This window comes from Elephantulus edwardii, unplaced genomic scaffold (genome assembly GCF_000299155.1).
Source record: "Elephantulus edwardii isolate Elephantulus edwardi_28Jun2011 unplaced genomic scaffold, EleEdw1.0 scaffold00213, whole genome shotgun sequence".
Classification (NCBI taxonomy): domain Eukaryota; kingdom Metazoa; phylum Chordata; class Mammalia; order Macroscelidea; family Macroscelididae; genus Elephantulus; species Elephantulus edwardii.
In genome coordinates this window covers 3,684,600-3,694,588 of record NW_006399963.1, presented here as the reverse complement: position 1 = coordinate 3,694,588, position 9,989 = coordinate 3,684,600, and the positions used below count along the sequence as shown (strand labels likewise).

General features: G+C 39.9%; 1 pseudogene; it reads left to right on the top strand.

Annotated features, from left to right (window-relative positions):
- Window positions 1-810: 810 nt before the first annotated feature.
- Window positions 811-2,819, top strand: LOC102871026 (annotated as a pseudogene).
- The last annotated feature ends 7,170 nt before the right edge of the window (window positions 2,820-9,989 follow it).

Below are 9,989 nucleotides of genomic sequence, written 5' to 3'. Positions count from 1 at the left end.
CTTCACCATCCATCCTGATGCTGCCAATTGGTCCAGTGGTGAGAATCTTTGTCTTCTTGACATTGAGCCTCAATCCATATTGGAGGCTGCAGTCCTTGACACTCTGTAGCAGGTGCTTCAGGTCTTCTTCAGTTTCAGCAAGCAGGGTTGTGTCATCCACATAACGCAGATTGTTGATAAATCGTCCACCATTCTTGACCCCACATTTCTCCTCATAGAGCCCAGCCTCCTGGATAATCTGTTCTGCATATAGTTTGAAAAGGTATGGAGATAGGAGGGTAGAGAAAATAGTGCAACAATGAATGAATGAAAACCCAAAATCTCCGTAAATGTTCATTGAAATTAATAAAATTTAATAATTAAGCAAAGAAAGAAAGGAATAATGCAGTAAAACCAAAATCTTACCAATTCTAGAACATCGAATAAAAAAACTAAAGCTACAGTCATGGACTGAAGTAAATTTCATCTCACAGTGAGTCTATAGAAGAGAGGGGAATTGTCACAAAGGGTTTCTAAGACTATAAGTTTTTCGATAAATCAATTGCCTCAGCTTCTGAACTTTTTTAGTTAGTGGTTCACTGCCTAACCTACTACATGACTGAGGCTCCTTGAAATAACATGAGATTGACCCATGAAGATACTGGTCAATAGAACAAAATACTTCGACTAAAGATAAACTCTGAAGTGTCAAATGCAGTAATGGTTACCCATGGTGGACAGTGTTTGGTGGTGCTCCCTGGCTAAAAAAAGCTTAAAAGCAGGAGTGGCATCCACTTCAGTAAATAGCTTGGCTCAGGAAACCCTACGATCATGGAGAAAGGATTAAAGTCATGCAACTGTCGAGGACTTTCGTTCATATGGTCGCTATGCGTCACTTACGACTCGATTGTACTTAACAACACAAAAATAAACTCAGATACATATGGTCATTTGGAATATAATTAAGGAATCATTGGACATCAGAGAGCAAAAGATGAAATATTTTTTTCACAGTTATGAGCTTTTATCAAGGAAGCTGCAGGCTGTGCTTCAGGAACAACTCAGGATACAGCTTCAATGAAGTGTCTGCATGTGCATCATAAGCACAGATGACTACCTTGAACAAACATTGTCTTTATTTTAAGTGAGGAGAGAGCTAGTAGTTCTGCCCTAGAGAATTTAGGATTATCTTTGCACATTATTATTTTTCACTTATGAAAATACCCAAAGGTCTCCATGTGGTTTTAGCCCCAAGTTCCCTTTTCATCAGTCCATCACCATAAATGCAATTTCATTTCTTAGGGAGACAAAGCCTCCCTGAGAAAACTTTTATTGTGGTACTAGGGGAGTTTTGAGTTTTTAGGGAATCTGGGTATCATCATGTTCTGTTCAACTACTGTGAGAGGACAAGGACTGTGGTTTTCTCACAAGAAAGAGCTTGGCACTATTGAGGGCATTTTCAGATTGTGGTTAGAGTCCCACAGCTTCTGAAAACTCTATGTCTATACTTCCACTCTGCTGAATTGGTCTACTGGATCTAACACTGGGTCTAACAGTTTTATTGCTGAGTTTTTGGGAATTCCTCTAAATTAATTAAAAAATATGAAAAAATAAATAAAAACAATACCACTTACAGTAACCAACTACAAGATGAAATAATACTTGAGACACAAAAGATCTATACAAAGAAAACTATGAAACATTAGTGCAAGAAACAAAAAGAGACCTAGTTAAATGGGGAAATATACCATATTCATGGATAGGAAGACTCAATATTTGAAAATGGCAGTTCTATTAAAAGCAAACTACAGGTTCAATGCAATCTCAATGCAGATTTTTATAATATTCCTCATGGAGATGGAAAAGGTAATTTTAAGCTTTATTTGGAAAGAAAGAGACATTGAATAAACAAATCTATACTAAAAAAGAATAATCAAGAGGCATCACACATTATGATCTCAAAATCTACTACACAATCATAGTAATCAAAATAGTATAGTACTGGTTCAGCCACTGACACTCAGACACACTGAACAGAATTGAGAACCAAGAAATCAATTTATCTACTTGTGGCCAAGAGATCTTTGACAAGAAGATGGAGCCCATTAAGCAGAGAAACAACAGCCTTTTAAAGAAATGGTGTTGGCAAAATCAGACATCTAGCTTCAGAAAACAGAAACAAAATCCACATTTTTCACCATTTACAAAAACCAATTCAAGGTCAAGTGTTTTAGGCTCAAGGACATAGGAGTGAAACCAAAAACTATGAATATCAGTAGAGAAGGCAGCCACAGCATGCAATGATACCTAGGAACCCTTGAGCACAACAGCCTGGCATTTTCCTGCACTTTAAGCCTTTTACCTCTGCTGGGTCTAGAGTATGTGCCCCGCATTTGGCATACCCCCACTATGAGCTCGCTTTGACCCTGAAAGCCATGTAGTGGCCAGAGACTGCTGCTGCTTTGAAGAGTAAGACGGAAATCTTGATGGACAGAGGAACCATAGTGAGGAACTAGAAAAACCTGTTGAGCACTTAAAATTTTAGAAAAACTTTAATGGGCACTTCCTTACAAGATGTCCTCCCACAATCAAATGCACATACGAGGAAGATATTTCTTGGTGGATTTTTATGCATCAACAGCAACTGTTGAGACAATAATGGAATATTTGTCTTGAGACATTGATATACAACTGTTGTGAAGCATCTACTAATTCAGGAAGTAAAGGAATGTGAAGGGATTATCCTGTTCCCACTTGGAAAAAAGTTGTATTTTGTAAAAAAGAAGAAGATTCACTCAATCAATTTATGCTGTGTTTTAAAACCTCTCACTTTTGAGTAGCATGTGTTATTAATAGTTTACATGTTTGGCCTTATATAGGAGTTTGTTATAGGTGTCTTGATTTTCTAAATTATTTTTTGTTCTTAATCCCTTCTGCATGAGAAGTGGGTCAACAACTCACTTAGAGCCACTCTGCACACCAGTCTTGATTTTGTCCTTATTAATTTCTTTGTGATTGATGATGTGTTCTTTATAAACACTACCACCATTTTATACTATAATACTTATAAAGGTGTCTTGGATAGCAAGCTACTTATTCAGATTATATAGCTATGGAAAAAGAAAATTTTAAAGTTATTGTATTGAATAATACAATGGCGTAATAAACATGATTTTTATGTTCACTCAAGAAAGAAAAGATAATTAAAGGAAAAGGAAAACATCTAAATAGCCAAAAATGCACAATCATCAAGGATAAAATAGATGAATGAGACAGGCCTTCAAAAAAAATATGTGCATCAAAATACTTCTCTAATAGGGTGCAAAGAAAGCTCACAGACTGGGAAAAATAATCTAAAATTACAGAATACTCCAGCTCCTTAACTAGAAAAAGATATCAATTACAAAATGGGTAGAATATATATAAAGACTCTTCACCAAAGAAGATATTCATTCAGATGGCCAGAAAATACATGATGGAATGCTCATGATCACTCGCTACTATTGTTGTTGTTGTTGTCATGTGCTGTCGAGTTGGAACCAATTCAGAGATGACCCTCTAGCAGGTTTTCAGAGGCTCTATGTAACTCACACAGGAGATTGCTCATCTTTCTCTGTGGAGCAGCTAGTGGATTTGCGTGTTAGGCCACCAGAGAAATACAATTCAGACAAGATTGGGTATGATCAGGGTGGTATGGCTGTAGATGAGAAATGCAAATCAAAACAACATTAAGTTGTCATTTCACCTAAGCAATAATAGTAAATTTCAACAGGACAGCAAGCAAATGCTGGTGAAGAGGAAAAGAGGCTGGGATTCTCAGGCATTGCTGATGGGAATGTAAAATGACACAACCATTAGAAAAGGTACAAAAATCCCATTTGATGCACCTCTTCCACTACTGAGAATATACCCTAAAGAAATCAGAGCTGTGGCACTAACAGATGTATGCATACCAATGTTTATTGCAGCATTACTTACAATATCAAATATCAAAGAAGTGGATGCAGCCCAAGTGCTCATCAACAAATAAAGGGACAGAGAAACTGTAATATAGTCACACAATGGAACATAACATAGCATTGAAAAACAACAAAGAACTCATGAGTCTAGAGGACACTTTTGTTGAGTGAAATAACAAAAGGGTTACAAAAAAGCAAATGCTGTAGACCACTGTTATAGAGTAGTTACTAAGAGAAGGGACAGGGAGACCAAGAAAAGAATGGTGAAGGGAAAGTCAACCTGAAATGAATGGACAATCAGACAATGTATGTTTTACAATTAACACTCTGGAACAGGAAATGCATAACTGACCAGATAGGGAAAAGGGGAAAAGATAAAAAAATGGAGTTTAAGGTTTATGCATAGACAGAAACAATTACGGAGAACTGATAGGCATGGACTGGAAGGGAGCTAAGAGGGGACAGAGATTAACAAATGGATGGGTAAGGAGAAGGGACAGGGAGGATACAGTGAGGTTTCAGTTGGATATCATAAGTAACGGCATTACACAATTATAAGTAATATTGAAAAACAAAATGCAAATGACTAATTGAAGGAAAAGAAAACCCCTTGGCGTTCTACTCTAATACAAATGGGGTCAACAGAAATTGAAAATAAGTCAATGGCAATATGTTAGTAAAGCAGCTGATACATCACAAGACCTGTAATGAGTTCTGTGGGGTAAAGAGAACTGCTGCTCAAAGAGGCTAAGGCCCAGGGAAGAGTAATCTTCCAGGAGGCAGACAAGGGCACAAGGTTTGGGAGTTCCACTCAGCAAGCACTCGCTCCATCTCCTCTGTCCCCTCTTGAGAAGATCACACAGGCACCTGCTGAGCCACCACATCTCTATTTGGCATAAAAGAAATACTTTTAAATTTGCGATGGACGCCAATGCTCTCCCACTGTTGCTGGTTTCCGCTTTTCAATGAGTCTACAGAAGTTCAAGGTAGACTATTGCTCATCTTCACCCAGTGTGAGACCTCACGTGGTGAGTTTGAGTGAATGTTCTGCCCATATTTTCTCTTTCATCAAATTCCTCAGGTTCTTAAAAACCATCACACTATTTCTATAAGCTTCTTCCATTCTGAGAGCCAAGTATAAAAAACAAGATAAGTAAGAAGTTCATTCACTAGTGCCAGAATGAAGGTATAACACACTCACAAGGGCATCCATGGGGGCTGCCTAACACAAGACGGTAGCCATTTTCGTTGCAATCTAAGTGCATTGCACTCACTGCAGTCTAAGTGCATTGCACCCCTTGCAAAACCACTCACCTTGCAGCTTGCATGGATTGAACCAAAGAGTGGTCACATACAAGCCTTGAGGCAATATGAGGAAGGACTTATATGCTCATACAGAAGGAAAACACTCAGTTTCCCAACTAGAGCACCACAGCTGAATTTTTATGTCTTGTGTGAAAAGTCAATGTACTAAACAATTTAACAGAAAGGTTGAGGGTTTGAGTCTATTCATAGGTGCCTTAGAAGAAAGTTTTGTTGATCTATTTCCAAAACTGAGCCACTGAAAATACTTTGGAACACAGTTCTACTTTGAGGCAGATACAATTGCCAGGTTGAGGTTTCTCCCTAAGGAGCACGCTTTGATTCTGTGTATGTAGATCACCAAGCCTTTCTTCTGCGAGACCTTGGGGGTGGACTCAAGCAGATCATCTCTTTTTATCAACAAAAAACTTCCAGAAGTTCAAGGCAGATTTAGAAGAGGCAATGGCACCAGGGATATCATTGCTGATGCTGTCAGATGGGTCATAGCCAAAAGCAAAGAATGCCAGAAGAATGTCTATTTGGGATTTATTGACTATGCATAGGCATTTGATTGTGTGGATCATAAAAAATTTGTAGCTAACATTGAGCAGAATGGGAATTATAGAACACTTAACTGTGCTCATGCAAAACCTATACCTAGATCAAGAGGTTGTTGTCCAAACAGAGCAAGGGAACACTACATGTTTAAAAATCAAGAAAGTTGTGTACCAGAGCTTATCTTTTCTCTATACCTGTTCAGTCTGTAATGCTGAGCAAATAATCTGAGAAGCTGAATTTTATGAAGAGAAATGTGGCATCAGGATCAGAGGAAGACTCATTATTAGTATGCATTACGTAGATGACACAACCTTGCTTGCTGAATGTGACTTGGATACACCTGTTACAAAAGATCAAAGACAACAGTGTTCAATATGGATTACATCTCAACATCAAGAATACAAAAATCCTCACCTCTTGGCCAATAGGCAAGATCATGATAGATGGAGAAAAGACTGATGTCGTCAAGATTTCATCTTGCTTGGATCTACAATCAAAATTCTTGAAATCAGGAGTCAAGAAATCAGAAAGCATGTTGCAATGGAAAAATCTGCTGTGAAGGACCTTGACAAAGGACTAAAAAGCAATGACATTTTAAAGACTAAGTTGCATCATGCATTTGAAAGTTAATTTAACAATGACTAAGGGTGGCAATGACTAAGACTCTGACCTTAGTCTAGAGACTAGACTAAGTCTAGAGACTAAGGTGTGCCTGATCCAGGCCATGTTCTATGCAATTCCTTGCTATGCATCAGAGAACTGGACAATAACCAACGCAAACAGAAGAAGAATTTATGCCTTTGAGTTGTGGTGTCATATCATGGACTGTCAAGAGAACTAACAGGTCTGTCTTGGAGAGGGTGAAACCAAGTTGTTCCCTGGAGGCAAGAATTTTGAGACTGTGTCTCACATATTTTGGGCATGTAGCCATGAGTGACCAGTCTTTGCAGAAGGATATCATGCTCGGAAGGGTGAAGGAATAACTCAGGAGAAAACTCCAGATGAAAAGAATTGACAGAATAGCTGGGGTAATGAGGGTAAAGTATGTCAGAGACAGTGAGATTGGCTCAGGATAGAGCAGGGTTCAAAGATACCATGCATAGGGCCACTATGAGTCGTAGTTGTCTTGATGGCACAACAAGGGTGACAGGTAGATGCTCTTGTGGCCTAGTGGTAAGGAGCTGTACTGTCAACATAAAGGCACATGGTTCGAATCCACCAGCTACTCCACAGGAGAAAGATGGGCAATCAACTCCCCTGTGATTTATTGCCTCTGAAAGCTCTCTGGAGGACCAGCTATGTGTTGGTTCCAACTCAGTTGTACTTGACAACAACAGTAACAACAAAGATGACAGAATAATTGACATCTTTGAGCTATAACTTTGGAGAATACTCAATATCCACAGATTATGGAAAGAACAAAGTGTGTGTTGGAAAAAGTGCAACCAGGGTGCTCCTTAGTGGTGAGGATGAAGAAGCTTCATCTCATATACTTTGGGCATATTTTTTAGAAGTGGCAAATCCTTGAAAAAAGACATCATGCTCAGAAAAACGGAGAATCAGCAAAAGAGAGGAAGACCCTGAATAACATGGACTGACACGGTGACTACAACAATGGGCTCAAGTATATCAGAGATGATGAGAATGGCGCAAGGTTCATATCCATTGTTCTTTCACTGTCTATGTACTTTACTATGTACTTGACTTGATGGCACCTGACAACAACATCATTATATAACTGAACACTCTCAAACCACTGAGAATAATCATTGAAAATTACTGTTCAATGTATGTTGTTAGCAAGAAAAACAGTTAGAAAGTAGACTTTGTTTTACTATCATCCTAAGTTAAATGTTGGATAACAAGATAGTCAATAAATGAGGAGTAAGTACATGCATGGTTACATACATGCTGTTTTGACAGCTGTGTTGTATGAACGTATCTTAATTGAATTCTATTTATCATCTGTTTCCAATCTTCTATTACTACAAACCATTATTTTTCCATGCCAATATGAGTTTAAACCAACTCAGTAACAGTTAGTATTGCTGAGTGTTTATTAACAGCTGCTATTAACAGTATGCTTTGATGTAATTCTACTTAGTGAGGCTAAGCTTTGTTTCGTACAAGCTTGCTTACAGTGATTCTAAGGCTACCGGACCTTGGCATAGAGTTTCTGATTAGTCATGACCCACAGGTAGTGACATGCACTACTCTACAGGAGTTGTTTGGCACACAGGACTACTTTGTACTGGACATCCATGACAAGGACTCAATGAGCACCACTGGCCCTGTGCATTTTAAAGTGTGGAACACATTACCATACGTCATCTCTACCAGATACCACTTTTGTCTTTAAAAACCAGCACAAGGAATTGGCATGGCTTTGTTACTTTTGTACAATTTCTTCCCCCCTGTGACTCAGGATTTAAAAACTTGAACAGTGAGGGTGAAACAGTTGGTGTGGAGCGAGAATCCCCCTCCAGTTCTCCAATGTGACCCAGGACTTTGGTTATACATTATTCTTTCTTCTTTTAAAAGTCATTCCAAATAATCACAACATGGTGATGTGATAGGAAGCTCCTGCCTTTCCAAAAACCTCTCCCTTCCCCTAAGCAGAAGAGCCCCATCCCCTACCTGGGTCCATGTATGGACAGGGGTGGCAGGGAGCATTGCTTTTGTGTAAATTAGACCTAGTTCAATTTTTTTGTTATTGTTAAAAAAATCTTCTTCCTTAATAGTTGTATTTTTGTTTTCAATAGTCAGCCATTGGAGGCCCTACTATTTCGGGGCCCCTGTCTTTCCACCCAATTCTAGAAATATGAAGTCTTTTGGTCTTCCTGGGATGGCTGAGATGTGGAGGCAGCCAGGGCTTTTCCTGTACACTGACTTGAGACCAGTTGAATAAAAGTGCACACCTTAACAAAAAAGCAAACCAGTATATTTCCTTCTTTGGAGGCCTCTGCTGGCCATGCAATCTTCCCAGAGCAAGGGCCGAGCTCTGTTCTCCACTACCATCTGAGACACAGATGTCTTTTCAGACAGAATCAGAGTGTCTCAGGGGGAAGATCAAGCTCCAGTCCTCACACTGACGATCCCTGACAGAGAATAGGTGTGCTGAGGATCCCCAAAGTCACTTACTGATCTGCTTCTTGACCCTCTGCCTGATCTCCCACAAATGGCCACACATTCACACCCCATCCTTACCACACCTAGATACACACACACACACACACACACACACACACACACACTTTCACTCATATATACACCATACCACACCAGATCCCCCCTCCAAGGATACCTACAAACATACACACCATGCCACATGGATACTCAACCACATGCTTATTATACTCACACACACACACACGCACAAATGCATGTGTTACACATACACATATGGCCATTCACATGTACACCATTCTGTACCAGACACCTCACACACACTCACCAAGTATACCCACAACCATAAATATGCACGTATCCCTGCCTCCCTCACACACATGAGACCCTCTGGAGACATGCACTGCCACTCTCTGAGTCATTTAAATAAATATCTGGGCCTTTGGAGCTGTCCTGTCCATTGCAAGTGACCACATATCCTATCCATCCTAAGTTTGGATGAAGAATAGAGAAAGGGAAATGACTTGCTTCTTATCACTGTCCTATTTAGTACTCTAAGTCCTAGTCAGGGCAGTGAGGCAAGAAAAGGAAACAAAAGGGATTTGGTCGTGATCTTTGGACAGACCTGAACCCTTTCCCTAGGAGTCTACCTTCTGGCCCTGCCCCTAGACAAAATCACACTGTTAGTCAGGGATCAGTGTCAACAGTTCAGACTTTCCTGCAGTGTTAGGACTCTGCCCTACACAGGGCATAGCCCCGGCCCTTGAGGCCAGCTCTGTGGCTGGTACCAGGGATCTGCCAAGGTGTGACAGTCATATTTTTCAATGGATCCAAAACCCATGGCTGAGGGTAAGGCTGGACCTTGGTTGAGAGGCTGCTCAACTCTGAGACTATTAGGCCAGGGCTGCTAGGCCTTTCTGACCCACCAGCCATTCTCAGACCCAGAAACACAGGCTCTTGCTTTCAGTCATGGACTGGGCCTGCCATGCTGCTTCTCTCTGTAAAAATATCTGATTTTCTATACAGCAAGAAGTTAGGTGGCAGCACCTAGTTTCCCAAAGTGCC